At 41.8% G+C, this 16,644-nt stretch overlaps 1 pseudogene; it reads right to left on the bottom strand.

Annotated features, from left to right (window-relative positions):
* The window catches only part of LOC139735434 (uncharacterized), a 114,182-nt pseudogene that overhangs the window by 27,929 nt on the left and 69,609 nt on the right, over nucleotides 1–16,644 (bottom strand).

Here is a 16,644-nt window from a genome sequence, read left to right as displayed (position 1 = left end):
GAAAAAACGCGAGCGCATGAATATAAGCCTAATACCGCCCTCAGGTGTTGTTTCAGAGCACAGAGTTGGCGAAATTTGCATCAAATTTTCGAGACGTGGTTTCACAGGGGACTCCAGATGGCGTATAATGACCAACATGGAAATCGACGTGAAATAGGAAACACTCGTATCCTGGAGACACACAGAGCCGCAGCTAACGGCCTGATGATTGTCAGCTGCCCGCACGGGGCGCCTGCATCCTGTCCAGGTTTCTAGCTTCACTCATGCGGGACACGAATATATATATACAAACATATATATGTTAAAGGGCCTATCAATCCTTCCATCATTTCCTATTTTGTCACCACTTTTGGTTGACGTTCCTATGAGACCAGATGACCAAAACTTCGAAATCGCAGCATAGAGGACTTTTTGATAGATTTTCTGTCTGCGCGTCAAAGTGTGAAAATCACGAAAATCTTTTATCCGTTGACTTAAGTATAAAAAAATATTATGCACGATTCGTTACGTAGACCATCCGAGGGATTAACACTTTCAAGATCGCTTTAAATTTGAATGAGGCTTGTTAGAAAAATGAGAACAATCTATCTGAACGCGATATACATTCGCGCCATAACAAACAAACAGACAGACAAACAAACAAACAACAACAGAACAGAACAGTTCACACATTCGCTGACTTTGATGCCCCCCCCCCCCCCCCCCGGCGAGTTATTCAACATCAGTTTCAATGGCAAAAAAAAAAAACACACACACACACACACACAAGAAACTGGCTGACCTTACCGGAAGTAATCTGAGCAACACAACTTCCCGCTATAGACATGAAAACTAGAAGACAAAGGTGCAATAAAGGATAATGGTTCAGCATGCTTCACTATGGACCTAAAGGCAGCTACGACTTTGTACGTATCACTGATTCGGTGTATGGTGAAAACTTACTACTGTATGTAGTATGAACATGACCTTTTGACAATTGTGTGCCGCATAGTTATGTCTGCGACATTGACTACTTTCGTAAACAAGGCAAGCAAAGCTATGACTGCAAAACCGCGTAAGTATTAAAATACTATCAAATTGCAGCTGGCAGTCTTAAACGCGTGTGTAACTCACACGCAAGTTTAAACTCCTCTATTCCGTACAGGTTGTCGAGTCAGTTAAGAGGGTTCAAAATCCGTTCAACTGATTTTCCTGTTCCAATTCTGCAAATGCAAGCCGCAAACAAAACTCTCTGCATGCTCATATTGCGGAGAACAGAAGAAACTTATTCAGCTTCGTTAATCTATCTTTGTCATACAAATTTATAGAAGTGAGCACCCATGCGAGAATTTGCGGCTGTGTCACGTTAATGGCCAAACATCGGGCCAAGTTACAAATTCATTCCACTTTCGAGACTTTTAATACGGAGCCTCTGGGAAAGGCCCTAGTCACTGCCAGCAAAACGCTGCCAAAAAATAAGAAGAATGAAAGAGTGCGATTATCACAAGTGCAACATGCCGGGGAAAGGGCTGGCGACATGACAATAAAAGTTGCGGAGGGGAAGAAGCATTGTTCTCGCGTGCTCACTGCCACACACGTGTGCGCCGGCGATAAAATCCCGCGAAATGATGAGCCCAGCGACGTGACTTGAACATAACCGCCGTACGTGTGTAGATCGTATACATCTGCATGTAATAAATACTGGCATATCATGGCCGTGTCGGCTTGTCACAAGTGCGGGGTACTCTGCAAACCTACTTACACAGTATGGGAGGTGCACAGAACAGTAACTTTATATCATAATTATATTCACGACGAAATCGTGATGAGTAATTTGAAAGAAACGGAAAGTTGTTTTAGAATATAACTATGCCAGAAGGGACAAAAATACAGAATACAACACTTCGCCATCAGTCTTTGAATAATTACAATTATGTTAGAACTAATATTTTTGTGTCTTTTGCATTTACGTAATGACTTTCACAGACTGTGCAAATTTGTATAAGTTATTGCAATAGATTATGTAAAACATTGAGGTCTCGGTCCATTTTGCTTTAACAATAAACGGAGGACAACGCAGTATACCGATCCTGAAATTCCTTTCACCCGTTCATTACCAGAAGACGCTTATAACGCACTGCCAATAATATTCCCTACCAATATCATACAAACGCATACAGATGTATGATACAACATTCATAGACGAAGAAAAAGACGAGGAAGAAAAAGAGAGAGAAACAAAAAGCAACTAGGGACTTTCACAACAACATTCATAAAAACACAAATATACTCACAATAGATATGTACACTAAAGTATTTGAGGATATTTCTCAGGACGTTAAAATCACAGGTGCGACATTTTTAAAGTCCCTCTCCATAAATACAAAATATAATTTACCACACAGGAGCAACGGATATGACTATATTACACTATAATTTGACTCGGATGCACTAGAGCATACATTGATATATATATAAACTGTTGAGCATAAACAAGTATTTTTCCTACTTCTTTTCATCGAATTTATACACTCTGTTAAAGCTCACGCCATGGCTGTTACGAAGAGAGAGTGAGAGGGCTTATGCGATATCAAAAGAGTCAGTCACGTTTTTTTTTTCTCGTTCGCCCCTTCGATTCTGATTAACATGGCTTGATTAATCGGTGGAAAATTATCGCGGCAGCCCATGCGCAAATCTCGAAAAAGAAACCCCCTCTCACCGCGACCTTCGCCTGGGATAGCCGCAGCTCGAAAGAGCTGCAAAAAATGGTAAAGAAAGAAAAAAAGAAAGAAACGGGAGCTGCAACGCAGAACGGTCACAGAGGATTTGCGCGGGAACGTGAAATGCTCGTTCGGGTTTGAGATTAGGAGCCGAATTGCCTCCGCGGGATTACAAAACGGCTCTCGCTAGACTGTTGAGGCGCGGGGATTGCACGGTTAAAGGAGCTATAACTGAGTCGTCGGTGCCAAACGTCACTCCACGGCTATGTCATTATCCAGAAAACTAAAACAGAAACAACTCTTGCAGAAACTACGAAATTCGTTGCTTTGTTATGCTGAGGTCTCTATATCACTAATGTGTGCATTTGCATGACTTTAATTTGTGTGTCCGTGTGTTCGCCCATTTGTCGCATTTGTTTATTTATTCACATCCATCATTATTTTTTTCTTTCTTGGTCAACATCCGACGTGCAATTTCACTGAAGTAATCATTGAAGGTTTTAATCACACATCAAGCCCTGCAACTAAAAACTGGAGAGCTTGAAAAACAGTCAAATACGTATATTAAGTCAGTTACTAGAAGTGGGTAAAATCGTTTGCTTATTTACTTGCTCGTTTCGCTTATTCTGTGTACATTTGAATATTTCATGAATAGTGAAATAACCTAAAACGTGACAGTCCATCATACACAAAGAAGTGCTACGACAGATTTTCTGCCAATGTCACCCTCTGTGTACACCGACATCGATTGTCTCACATGTTTGTTAAAATGTAGATCAGCAAATGCGATATTACATATACATTTGTACAGAGGGTGAAATTAATCATTAAAACATTTGTCATAGCACATCTTTACTTACTCCGTATTGATAATCTCTTTCTTTTATAGACAAAGATATTCATCACATCACGTGCATATGAATAATAAGCAAATAATCAACGTTGGTGAAGGTGATGGGACAAACTATCACTTCCGAGGCGATCTGGATGTAGCTATCGATTGTCTCACATGTTTGTTAAAATGTAGATCAGCAAATGCGATATTACATATACATTTGTACAGAGGGTGAAATTAATCATTAAAACATTTGTCATAGCACATCTTTACTTACTCCGTATTGATAATCTCTTTCTTGTATAGACAAAGATATTCATCACATCACGTGCATATGAATAATAAGCAAATAATCAACGTTGGTGAAGGTGATGGGACAAACTATCACTTCCGAGGCGATCTGGATGTAGCTATCGATTGTCTCACATGTTTGTTAAAATGTAGATCAGCAAATGCGATATTACATATACATTTGTACAGAGGGTGAAATTAATCATTAAAACATTTGTCATAGCACATCTTTACTTACTCCGTATTGATAATCTCTTTCTTTTATAGACAAAGATATTCATCACATCACGTGCATATGAATAATAAGCAAATAATCAACGTTGGTGAAGGTGATGGGACAAACTATCACTTCCGAGGCGATCTGGATGTAGCTATCTTTCCGAAGCGCAGCTGAGGTAAGATAGCGTACTCATTCAGATTGCCGAGGAAGTGATAGTTTGTCTCATTGCCTGAAACTAAAAGTTGATTATCTGCTTTATATTCCACATTTAAGGTCCTAGAAATTCCCATTTTATACCACATCTGAAACCATTTTAGCTGTCTTTAGGTATCCTTAGGGCTTAGGCTACGTATGCGCGTAGATGACAAAACAATGAATTTGCTGCGCGCACCGCGCGGCACCGAGATGAAAGTGCATTGCACTGTGTACTATCAAGTGACCTAGGTCACATGATAGTCCACAGTGCAACGCACTTTATTTCGCGCGTACTCATCTTGCGTTAGGACTGTGTGGACTGTGTGGAGATCAGCGAAACAAAAGGGACTATCAACATAGAGTGTAACGAACTTTTCTTTTCAGGTGATGTGATGGGCAAAACTACGCTTCATCACGTGATCAGCTCTGGACCAATCCTATTGCAACATTCTTAGTATGTGGAATATAATTTCTTATAACCGGTGATATAACAATCACAGTTGGTCCTTTCGCGCATAAATTCCTAAAGATGTTATATAACAGAAAGTTGTTTCTGTAGTCTTTCACTAATTCGCATTTTGTTGGACGTAATGTGAGATAGATCGCCAAATTTGGCAGGCAGGAGTTATCTTCACGCTATCAAGAAACATCACATGGAAAGAAGTGAGTCTGTTGAGAAAAGTCTCCAGCCAATATAACGGCTACTGATCAACGGTCATTGCATGGCGTATTCAAAATCGTGTCCCTGCGCTGACGTCACATCCACACTTCTTCCATTGTAACAGTAGGGGGCGGGATAACTTCTTTCATGCATCTCGCACACTTGCTGTTCACATATCTTATTATACATTAATGTTTCAATTCAATATTTCTGTGACTAAAATAACTTCCCACTACATTAAGAAAGAAAGAAAGAAACCTCTCTTCCATTGTCTCCTCGCAAGGTTGAATGTGCATGTCTCAAACAGTAACTTACTAGCTCTTATACAGCTCATTAATACATGTAATACCATGTTAGAGCTGGTCTCGCACGTAAATAGGGTGCATAAAACAGCAACCCGCTACCTGTACTACTCAACTCATTTCCAGATATGGCTTGTATTATCCACATTAAGAGTTGTGTTCGATCGACTGCTTCTGGATCAGTAAAAAGTCGTACTCATCTGAATATTACTAACGGGCATTTTGTTTGAGCATTCCTTCCCAAACAAATCTGCAAAAGTTACACAGAAAAAAAAAAGAAAAACAAGAAAACAGACTTAATATAGCTGCCAGTAGATTTTATCAGTAATAGGCACTGTTGTTTCCGAATGAGAAATTTCCTATTCCCTAAGCGAAAAAAAAATCTAACAAAACCCTTAAAAAAGACCCAACAAAATGGAATAGCATGAACATGAACTACCCTTTGTTTTACTTTCAGGCTTGTGCCTTGACGGCGAGTCTTCTTTGCGAGGGTATGACTCAGACAAGTAAAGGTATTTTTAGACGCTATCCATAGAGTGTTGGGGGTACAGCGACTAACAAGGAATGAATGAGAAGTAATACTTTTCATCTCTCGTCACCCCTTATCGTCGTCATTCGGAAAAGCATCTTTGCATGGATGTAGCAGAGCGCTTTTGTGTTTTGTGGTTGTTTTGGTGGATATAATGTGTGTTTTTCCCCTCTCTCTCTTTCTCATGGCGGTAGATTCACTTAAAAATGATATACAATCCATATGCACCAAGCGGTAGACTGAAATATATTCATCTGCCCTAATAGCGCCATCCTTCCATTCTGGTATTTAAAGGCGGTGATTCACCGCCGCTTACAATGGGAGACATGTCAACCATAGCAGAGGGTTCCGATCTGAGAGAGCCTTAACGAGGGTGTATTATTTTGGGACAGGGAGTCGTGACGTGACGCAGGTCTTTGGAAACCAACTCAAGGGTCATCATAAGGAGGCGCTGGCAAACAGGAAAATGAATATATGGGACTGAATGACATTAATAGAAGAATCTCCGATTGATTTTTACCTGAATTTGGACTCGTGAGTTTATCTCTCGGGGAGCCGAGGTCCTTGGGAGATTTGTTGTTGTCCCTCTTGTCGTCGGTTGGCCGCTTCGTGGACTCGCCCTCGCTGCCTGACCTCCCGACATCCCTTGGGGAGGGTTTCTTGTGGTGCACGAGCGTTGAAGACTCCCGTGAAGGGACGGGGCTCACTCCCGGCGACGCCTTATGCGCTGGTTGCTTCGGCCCGTCCTGGAGTGCGACCAGGCTGTTAGTCAGGGGCGGTGACACGGTTTTGAGGAGCGGCGTGGTGTGGTGTATGTCCCCGGTGACTGGGTACAGCTCCACGCCGACGGAAAGGGCGTTGCCCATGCTGCTGACCGTACCGAAAGGCACGCTGGGCACCTTAAGCCCGCAAGGTGAGCTGGTGAGCTTCTCCGTCGTGACCTTGGCCACCGGTTTCCCGTCGCTCGTCTTCAGCGAGTTGCCATTCTCGTCCGCGTGCTCGATCCTCTTCTTCGAGCTCTTCCGCCTCTTCTCCGACGCATCCCCATCGCGCTTGTCCCGACACTGCGAGGGAGGGGAATTCCCCTTCCCGGCGAGGGGGTCGGTAGGACCCGCCCCTTTGTGCGTCCGGCTTTCGCCAACAACCTCGGCGCCATTGTTGGGTTGACATTTCGCTGCGCTCTCGGCATGAGGATGCACTTCCTCTTTCACGTGTCTCTTCCCGCTGGGTGGTGGCTGCTGACTCTGGCGGCCCAGCGAGTCAGCAGCGCCGTGTGTCTCCCGTGAAACCAATTTATCGTGTTTGCTCCCCGCCCTCGCTGCGTTGACGTCAGTTTCTATTTTGGAGGCCAGGGCTAGATGCTTCTTGGACGCCATGTGGTGCTTGGCACCGTCTACCGTTGGCAGGGGGCTCTCTTTCTCCTTTAGCACTTGGAGGTGGTGGAAGGGGAGCACTGCTTTGCCGTCGATTTGCGGCGGGTTGAGAGTGGCAGGAATGGGTTGACGATCTGAAATATCAAAACATTAATCATATTCGGTCGTCAATGGTTGTAATTTCAACAATACCAAAATGACAATGTCTACTGAATGTAAAGAGCTACCTAACGTTCTAAAGCACATATAGTTTGTTATCATTATTATTCCTACCAGTCCATTAGTAATGTAACTGATGATGAGGATTGTACTTGCAACATAACTATGATGAAGATACTAATGATAATACTACTGAGAATAATGATAATAAGGATAATGAGAACACCAAAAAAAAAGATAAAAAGAAGAAATGGAAAGATGAAGACAAGAAGAGAAAGCACTAGAAGAGGGAGGAGGAAAACAAAAAAGAGATTGCTAATCATGAAAATCCTGCATTTTTGTCACTATAATTTTTCATGGGTCTATTTCTATCGAGATCATTAACTCTAAATGCAATAATTATTCACTCTATACTTATACTCGTATATTCGTCATACCGTTAAGTACTGAGAATGCATGTTGAACAATAAGATCTAAAAGGACTTAACACGAAAGTTTACTAGTTGTGGAACGGTTAGGTGCCGTTGTCTAGAGTGAGTGAGTTGAATGAAATATCAAGAAAAGTGCACATTGCCACATTAGAGGGTTTTTCAATTGGAATGCATGTGGTCGCATTTCATTTGTACATAATCGGTATGCAGTTCTGTGGACTATCATCGCCCCTCCCCCCGTCTGCTGCAGCGTTTATGGCTGCGCTAAACCGTCCGTCTAAACAATATTACCATTCTACATCATATTTTGTGACATGGCTCCCCTGAGGTACGTGCGGTATAGAATTTCCCATGACTAAAATGACGTTGTATCAGATTTACATAATCCTACACTTCATTACGACGTGTGCCGACACGGACGGGACTTGGCGAATTCGGATATTATCATTAGGAGTTGAATGATCACGGAGCTAGGATTTCAGCCCCATGCAAAAGGAACCGGACCACGTAAAGTGTCGCAAAGGTAATTAAGAACGGATCTTTACAGTTTTAATAACAGTCCACGGGAAAACGTCATGTACACTCGAATCCAATACGCCGAGTAACATTTGCCGACATAAATGTGATACTCCCGTTCAATTAACAACACTTGAGAATAAATTTAATCTAGCCCTCAGCGCTCGGGGGTCAGGTCGTATTGAAGATTCGGAGGCTCCTCTTTCTCCTCCCCGTTCGGTTTCTATCTCTTTTCGCTCTTTCTCCTTTATTCTACAACTACCCACTCTTTCTTCATTCTTTTTTTTCTGTCTCTCTGAGCAAATTTGCAATTTGGAGGTTGTGACCAGGCCTGGGTCGTGGCGGTACCTGAGCCGTGCATGGATGAGGGTGGTAGAAATGCTAGCCCACCGAGCGCTGTTCCCGAGGGCGACAAACCACTCAGCGACAGGTAGGGTGGGTAGAGGGACGAGGCTCCGACGGGCAGATTGGCGAAGCCTGTCGACAAGGAAAGACGGGTGGGTGGAGGCACGGGGGGGGGGGGGGTGGAGTGGAATAAGGTAAGTTATGGAAGGATGGGAAGACAGTTGCGATGATTGGTGTGGTGAGGGAGGGAGAGGGCGAGTTTTTTAGAGAGGACAGGAAAAGGTGATGGTGATCGGTGAGGGTGGAGGTGAGGATGAGGGTGGGGTATGGTTAGTTTCATGAGGAAGGAGAGAGGTGTGTGATGGTGAACATAGTGATTGGTGATGGTTGTTTGAAGAGAGAGGGCGCGAAGGAGTGCACGAGCACGCACAGGGTAGGAGCACAGGGAAAGACAAACAGAAAAACGAATACGGAGGATAGTAAGAAATAGGATAGAATCGAATGGCGGTGATGGTGGAGGGGGGGGGTAGGGCAGATGTTGGGATGGGGCATGTCGGAATACACAAAATGTGGGAGACAGACAGAACGCCAAGTGAACATGTGGTGGAGGCAGGGAGACAAGGAAGGAAGGAAGGAGGAGGGTTCACCCGTGGAATCGGAAGAGGCATGGGTAAAGGAATGGGAAGAAGAAGGCAAAAAATCAAATATAGAGTTGTCAAAACAAATCAACGTGAAAGAGTCAAGGCTCTTACAGTGAATGACACGTGATATACACTCGTTTGGTGAAGTAGACAAGTAAATGAGAGATCTATTTATATCTCTGATACAAACAAAGAAATAACAACAAATCAAAATATGGTTGCCACAAAGTGAAATCATTGTTAAATTATATCAAGTCTCTGATGGTCTCGTGCATGAAAAGACATTTCAACTTCTTTTTAAATGGAGAAGTTGCCGCTGTTGTTACTCTGCACACAATTTAGAGATTACAATGTAACGATATTGAATTAGAAACATCTTTTGTATACATGGCAAAATACAGTCATCAATTAGAAGTGCAAATGTATAGTACGAGGGGTTAAACGCGGGAAGACAAAAGCAGCGCAAACATGTCTGTACATTATTTCCGAAAGACATATGTTTCTCTCGTTTCTTTGTATTAAAATTCCTCGGAATTGACGACGTTTATTCACTTAGGAGACACAGTGTTAATGTATAATGAGGCTGCATATCGTTTTGTCAACACGCATACCAAACACTGCCATACGACGACTGTTGCCGACAAGAATCTATGACCTCTGTAATCAATGATGGATATGTTGCGCACAAGAAAATTCATTATCTCTCTCTCTCGATGTTAATGTCGAGGAACTTGATATTCCGTTCGGTGTTTTGTCGGAAGAAGGAATTACCAGAAATGTCAATTTGGGTGAACATTCGAGATCGTGTGTTGGTGATGATTACCATCTGCACTATAACACACACACAAAAGAGTGGCATTTTAATCGCAAAGAGCTGAAAGTGCACAAGCAGTATTATAGTCGATATGATGTGATTGAAATTGCGATTGCGTTTGCGTTTTCGTACATGATGCGGAAATTCAAATGGCCTACAACTATCATGAATGCCGCGTGCAGAAATGGTAAAACCACGTGACGCCGTTTGGCGATTAGATCCAAATGCCAAACCATCAAACATCTACGGAACATTTAGTACAAAAAGTATACACACGACAGCAATGTATAAAGGGCAATCACATTTCATTTATGAATTTACAGTCATTTGTTGACGATGTGCATGAAGGAACAAGATTATTTTAAACCGCGGGAAAGGCAATCTTTTCGCTGACTCCATATCACCTTGCGTTCAAACTGGTTATATACGCGGGCATAACTGGTCACGATAATGATCATATTCCCCTTCTTTTGCATCGGATCCACATTTTTTAAATTCCTTTAAGCAGTTTTGACGTAATATATACAGCTTATTTCTGGTATTGAAAAACCCTTTGTTGGTAATATATACAGTGTATTAAGAAAAATTAACGGTTGTCCGTTGTAGGATGTACAAAGTAATAATGAGTAAAAATGAAATCAAAATGAAAATAACGCCCAATTATTACCGTCACCGAGGCAACAAAGTGAAAAGCTCACAGTTCATTGGTTGTTGCTTTGCAGCTACCATTATGGTAACTGTAGTTATGGTCAGGTGCTATCATGTTGTCAGGTGCGGTATGAAATGGGGGGTCTGATGGCAGCAGCTACACAGTGAGAATGAACACTTGGAAAGGTGTTGAAGGATCGGGCTGGATTTCATGAATTATACCGTATCATTATTATTCATACCTTCCATGGAGGGCGGGGGCCATGCTCGCCGCAGGTGTAGTTGGGATGGAGTGCCGGTGCCACCCGGATTGTACGTCGCTGCGTTTCCAGGGACCATGTACGAACCCCCGTACGGGTAGCCCGAGCCTGAGGACAACAAGATCGTAGAAGAAAGACGAAAAATTCTCACAAAAACGTGATCGTCTCCAGAAACTTTACGTTCGCACAAATTCTAGCTCGCAAAGACGTGCACGCAAAGACGACCATTCATAATCTGTTTATATAGGTATGGAGCTTGAAAAGATCAAAATACAATTGTCTTCTTGCACCAATTAGTCTATATTCATACTCAAAAACTTATTTATCCCCACATACATACGAAACGTTTGCGAATACGTTCAACAGCGTGTGACTTTCGTTCTCATACCATACGTCAATGTCTTTTGGATTGACCTTAATTTTGAACAACACAAAAATTACTCATATCAACGTTTGTCTTACAAGTTATACCAAGGAATGTATATGATTTGGGCAGTTACCTTGGTTATACACGGTGTTTCTGTCAACATTACTTATTCATCCACTATAAATGCTCATTTACATAATTATACGGATGTTGCAAGAATCTAAATTAACGTGATACATTCTTGAGCATCTTACATACATGATATACACTTTCTAGGATGACAGTGTTAATACTCTGCAGTGGATTGACACAATAGTATACAGTGCTCCTTCCTCGTCGTCTGCGCGCGCGTCAGCGAACCAGAGACTACCACAAGGAAAGTGTTTCTTCATGCGTGCGTACTTCAGTGAGCCGCTGGAGAACGCGCGCACTATTTGAGTACCGTTTTTCCGCAGCATTATTTTGCACAGCCTTTGTTTGCATAGGTCATTCTGTGCCTGTTGAAAATGTCACTCTAAATGCGACTTAGTAAAGAGCATGATATTTCAACACAAGAAAAAAATAATGCAGCCCACTCCATGCGAACAATATATGGGGCGTTTTGAGAAGGAAATTATCCGTTCCTTGTAGTTAGTTCCATTGTATGCAGTTGAATCTCGGTGACATTTTCCACTGCGCGTAGGTGGTTTTAATGTTGAATGCTTTTTTTTAACAACAGCAACAACGTAAGACACAATCGCGGAAGGATCTAAAGTGCGGGGTTGTTCGGCTTGGATGATGCATGATGCAAAACTATATAAGGAACATTATAACAAAGTTGGAAAGAACTGTCACGTGATTAGCTACAGAAAGAGAGAGGAAGAGAGCGACAATATATCTAAGGTAACTGAAGACCTATTCAGACACTAGTATCCGATTTATTATTCAAGTTCTTTGCATTCACATTAACATGATATTTGATAGTAGGAGTAAATTTCCATGCAAATTAATACCCAATCTAACACTGCGAATGAAAACGTAAAAAACAATAAATAAATCACGATTTGGTTTATAGTCTATCGTTAGTAAGTCATCAGGACTTTCAATTATACTATTAGTAGTTACTTAATAATCCATTCAGAGAAAAGAATTTTAGGGAAGATTAGTGTGCCTATTAATGGGGAAACTAGTGAGGAGATGATATAATCATTTCAGCTAATTTGCATATTTTTTGCGTCACTCCTTCGCGAAAACATGTCAAACTTTTTACATTTCATTACATATATAAAGATATACTCTACGTCCGATTTTAATGAAACTTCAATCATTATCTTCGTTTGATTTCGCTCAATTCATACGAGTTCTAATAAACATGGAGTGTGCATGGCTTGACGTCACTTTATCACCTCTAGTATACATTCTTGAGCTTTGATGAGCGTCTAGAACTAACAACATTGCAAAGTTTTTGACCGATGAATTTTCCTTTCTTACTGATGTCTGTTACGCTCTCAAACTCCTCCTTAATTTTTCCAGAATTTCTGTGGGAAATTATAATGACACGGATGTGACTTTCCAACCTAGATACCTTTCATCAACACGATGTTACATCACGAACAGTAATGTATGCGAATTGAGCAATGTGAAGGCTCAGATATTGATTTGAATAGATGCGATAAGTCTTAGACTCAGACCTCTGTCTTTTCAATGTGAAGGAAAACGTGTCTCCAAGTATTGCATCGTTGGTTAGTGCAGTCATACAACGTTGCTAATCACTGCTCATAAGCATATTTTCCGTAATTCAATTTTCTCTATTTTACGTTTACAAAGAAAACAAACATGGCGTAATATCAATAATTGTTAGGGAGATAAGAAGTCCGCTTGCAAGTGTTATCAAATGTTACGTTGTCTTGAGTTAATTAGCCATCCTATTTCTGAAATTGATGGAATGATATTTGCAATTTTTGTTCCACTTCACCTCATTAACCCCCCCCCCCCCCACGCTCAATCATTCCATAAAGAGAAATAGCAAAGATAGCATCATAAAAGAGGCGACAAGGAACGGTTACGTTAACGCCATGAATATGAATGAACACACACATCATATACTCATATAGATACACGATATACTTGCATGCGCTTTTCGATTTCGCGTTTCATAATGGGAGCAAAATGACAGAAATATCCCGAAGTGACGTTATCTGTTCAGTCATTGCCAAGCAGCAAAAAATAGATGAGTGCTAGAAATCATCAATGGTTTCACGTGGAGTGAACCGAAGCGTAAATCCCTTGGGTAAACAGGGCAACATCTGTACAACCACTTCCACATAAAGCGGGCATTATCATTCATCGGCCGTGGTTCGGAGGAGGAAATGCATTGCGCGCCCTCGAACCAAATTAGCTTTTCACATAATAAGAAAAACATGCTTCGTAATCCATCCACAACTTTGAGCTAAAAGGCGAAAGGAAAAGCCCTTTCCTACAAATTTGTGTTGTTGTCGTTGTTGTTGGTTTTCTCCGGTTGTTTTCGATGGAACTTTGCAGTCATAATAGAAAGTCATGTGATAACCTTAAATATTATGGTTACAGTGAATTTTCTATAGTTTGTTGTCAACTGGAGAGATTAAATCTCATCAGTATTTCGGAGGGAAAGTTCTTAAAATAGTCAGAAAATAAAGAGTTTAGCCAAAGCAGAACTTGCATGGAATGTCGTCTGAATGATGAAATTCAGTTCCGGCAAAGTCAGGGTAAAAAAGCAGAGGCTCGATAAAGTTGGTTTGCATGAAACACTGTCTCTGATTATCGACGAGAACGAGGTAATACTCGTGACTACACACAATAATGTCTTTCGCATCTCCCGATTGCGACTGATTTCCGTATAATTGCGAATAATGCCCCGTAATTCAAATGGTACAGGCCATGAACTTGGAATACTAGGAGAAGTGCAGAACACTCTGTGGAAACGCCGCACAGGATTCATCGATGCTTCTCTATATAACATAGATCTCCGCCTTTCACAATACACGCTGCGTCGCTATCTCAATATTGTTCAAAGTACACTGCAGTCAACAGCATTCATTACACATTCATCACACTTTTCAAATTCGTGAACAGTCAAAAAGCCCTTAGTAATGGGATTTTGACTGCTGGAATTGGGCCCATGGCTGCAAATGTACACACAATTTTGAGAAATTCGATGTCCTGGTATCTTTGTCGCGAGAAAAGTAATTTCGCTATTGGGAAAATACGACCAAGAATAAGATAATCTCACTGTCTGTACGTGAGAACGCATCATCAAGATAAATCAAGTTGCGGTTCTATTCTAGACGGTTTCCTACTATCTATTCTCTGCTACACCATCTCCTCCGGAAATTTCCCCCAAGTTATATTTCCATTCGCATGATCACGAAAGGTCATAGCCGGGTATAGGTGCGAGTATTGTATGGCGACGCTATGAGGAGCGTATCCAGTGTAAAGTACTCTCGAAATGTGGAGGCGTGCTAGAGGCGTCCGTTGAGAAGCTACGAGACCGATTATATCTTTGTGGAACACATATTATATACTGTGGAGCTATGTAGCAACATCGTGGTGGTGGAACACACTAATGTGTACGTACCCGTGCTTGGCTCGGTACTCGGGTAAAGAGATTATACTCCCCATGGACCGCACATTATTATAGTAAGTACACTTTTCCAAGGTAATATAATGATCTTCGACCAAAGTATAAATGCGCACGAAAAAGCATAAAATATGCAGACATGTTTGAACTTCTCGCTCTCTTGCATTTCCTGCATTCTAAAGGAAATTAAAGTTTTCAGTAACGTTTTAGAGATGATGATTTGCTTGTTGACGAAGAGTATTATTGTTTAATTTGGTGTTTGTTCCTGAAGACAATGCACAGGCCAACTTTTTCTTTCACAGTCAGTCTTTAGTTGTATGGGCCAGTACTCACACATTGATATGCGATCCTTGTTCGGGGATGGTTTTACAGGGCCTATCGTTGACCTGCTCGTCAGAAGACTTATGTAATACGCCTTGGCGTGCGACAACGATGCAAATCTCTACAGACTGTCATGGCTAATGGTATTACTAGAGTCGCGGCTTTACTTTATGTAGGCCTATTTTGTTTCATTCACGTCACATTCTCCATGTTGTCCGAATCTATCGCAGAGAGCGAGAAAAAAAAATGTGGGCAGTCACGTCAGCAGAATACAGACGATGTGCTAGACTCCACAAATAAAAGTTTTAAAACAGTTCGTGACACCTCTATTCTTCCTCATACTCGCGATCGTCGCACCATGAGTTACAGGTCTTGATCGCGTGGGATTATGCCGTCTCCTGCTTGTGCTCCATCGTACCTTCGCGCGGTCCTGCCCCCAACGCCGACCTCCCTCCCCCACTCGGTTGACCAAACATGCACGGGACAGTAATCCGAGAGCGCACGATCGGGACAATATCAACACTGTCAAAGAGCTTGGATCTTGGCTTCCAAAACACACTGTTTTGAGGGAAACATAAATTATCTCCATTGAATTCTGCTCGATGAAAATTTATACAGCATCTATCTCGTGAGATACAATCCGACCATAATTTTGCATGAAAAGCCTCATCATTCTTCTGTATAGATTAGTTAGTGTGTGATATAAGTCGTCGACAGGTATTTCTATTATTTTGTCTTCGGATGGTTTGGATACCGGAACTTCGAATGGAACTGTGAAGATTAACGCCCAAAATCTGAATGATGAACATTTCCCACATACTAACCTGCAGCCATGCGGTAGATTTTACGAAAGCATGCTGAAACCATGTAGTGGTCCCTACAACGGAAATACCATCATGAATATGAGTACACGGGACTAATGTAAGTGGTCACCCTCGAAATCTCAGGACGGCGTCTGCGTTGAAATATAATGAACGGCACTGCCGCATTCCGATACCATCATATCTTCACGACTTCTATATCAATGCATAGTCTCGCATCTTTAATTCTTTATTTTGGGTTTCCCAAGGAGTTTCTGGAAAATTATGTTTCACGGTTGAAGCCTACTTTTATGTTCTGTTTAAGCCCCAACCTCTGAAGGCAGCTTCCTCGTACGCCTTGCTTGGTGTGGCTATACAATAAGATTGAGCAATATTACACTACAACAGCGATAGAAATGACTTCCCATCACGCGGTATCCCATCATGCCACTGAATCCCGCCTCCCGACATAAAAGATATTATTGACCCATTTCGCTTGCCATAGACACTGCCATGGTCGGCGATGACCGTTGGCATAATAACTGAACAAATGTTTATCCATACCGGTGGAGGGAAAAAAAAATGACCTCGCTCGCATGTTTTTATGGCGACCCTTGCTATATATTGTGGCATATAATAAAC

Source organism: Diadema antillarum, unplaced genomic scaffold (genome assembly GCF_040938485.1).
Source record: "Diadema antillarum isolate AM-2024a unplaced genomic scaffold, OU_Dant_1.0 seq00000578_RagTag, whole genome shotgun sequence".
Classification (NCBI taxonomy): Eukaryota; Metazoa; Echinodermata; class Echinoidea; order Diadematoida; family Diadematidae; genus Diadema; species Diadema antillarum.
This window is presented reverse-complemented; position numbering and strand designations above follow the sequence as displayed.